Below are 1,713 nucleotides of genomic sequence, written 5' to 3'. Positions count from 1 at the left end.
AAAATGTTCCCCCTCCAGCTGTGCTTCCCAGCCCTTGGCAGCTGCACCGGGCGAGCTGGGAAATGTTGGAAAAGCTGGTGTCCCAGGCTGGGAAAGGTCGGAAAAGCTGATGTCCTGGGCTGGGAAATGTTGGAAAAGCTGGTGTCCCGGGCTGGGAAAGGTTGGAAAAGCTGGTGTCCCGGGCTGGGAAAGCTGCACACCTCGCTGACCTGGAGACATGGAAGATGTTGTGGCCATCTGCCTTGGGACTGGGACAGTCTCCGCTCCATATGGGGGGGAATCAAGGCATGGGAACAATGCTCTGTGGGGTGCTGGATGGGCACCCAGCTTTGCCTGTGCTGGTGGAAAACACCAAACCCAGGAGATACAGGGGGTGGGAATGAGTTTATTTTAGAGGCTGGCATGCATGGTGTGCCAAATTTAAGTGGCTTACCTAAAGCCCCACAGAGTGTCTGTGGCATAGCCTGTGTGTCATCATTGTGTGTCCCCCCCCTTTTTTTCTTCACTCCTTACCAAAGATTGCTCCGGGACAGGCAGGCAAGACTGTATTTACCCCACCGAGCTGCTATCTGTTTTGAAAGGGTGAGGGCTGCATGCTAACAAGAAGAAACAAGCCAAAGAAGAGTTAGCAAGGGCAGATATTTCTTCAAAACCCTTCATTTAGGGGCAAAGTGGGCTCAGCATTGGAGAGCCCCATGCACCATAGTGCTAGTGCAAAAGAACAAGAACATCCCCCTTTTTGGGGAGGCTTTCCCTAGCATCCCGGGCCCCAGGGAGCCAGGGCTGTCAGCTCTGCGTGGCAGAGACCCCCTTCCCCTGCGCCTTGCCTAGCACAGCAGGACTTCGGGGCCGTGGCTGTGGCTCTTAAGCTAAATAATCATTAACAAGAGCACCTGGGCAACATGGGATTTGAATTAGAGTATTCAGCTGCCAGGTGTGGTCTGGCAAAGGTGAAAGGGACCAAAGATGTTTGGTACGGGGTGAGCCACCCCTTTATCGCTGTGCTGGAGCTGGTGGTTGATGGTGCAAATGGCTGCACAAAATGTGTCCCTGCCTGAAGGCAGCAGGGACAGGCACTGCTGGCAGCAGATCACCCACACCCTGGCTTTTTTTTTTTTTTTTTTTCTATTTGGACTAAAATTGTGCAAAGGAGCTCAGAGGAATTGGCACCTATCTCTCACTGAGACCGATCTGGTATTTAAGGCCGTTTTTTTTTGGTCAAGGAGCTAAAAATATCACTGAGGTGCCTTGCAGCAATTTTTCTAAACACAGATTTTCCTAACACTCTTACGCTGGTGAAAGAGCCTCCCCTAAAGCTGCAGGAAAGCCGTGTCCTTGCCTCACCCCACCGTCAAATTTACCTTGTGCCTGATCCATGCTTTTCTGCCAAGATCAGCCAGGAAAACACAGTGCCTGGAGAGTGGCACATGTGGCTTTTTCTGTGCTGGGAGGGAATTATCGATCCCGCTCTGCGAAAAGCCCTGCTGCAGAGCCCATCTCCCTGGGGGTCTCCTCACCAGGGCTGAGCCCCCAGCCTCACTGTTGCAGAATGAAACACCCCCGTGCCCCCTAGCCAGGGGCTCCTGGCAAGGACCAAGGTCCAGTCCCACAGAAATGCCGCTGGAGACAGCCCTGCAGCAAACTTCTCCTACTCATGGGGAGCGATCCTGTGCCCCCTCACCCGTCTCCATCCCTCTGACCACTGGCTACCCC

Source organism: Cariama cristata, unplaced genomic scaffold, assembly GCF_000690535.1.
Source record: "Cariama cristata isolate BGI_N322 unplaced genomic scaffold, ASM69053v1 scaffold23340, whole genome shotgun sequence".
Classification (NCBI taxonomy): Eukaryota; Metazoa; Chordata; class Aves; order Cariamiformes; family Cariamidae; genus Cariama; species Cariama cristata.
This window is presented reverse-complemented; position numbering follows the sequence as displayed.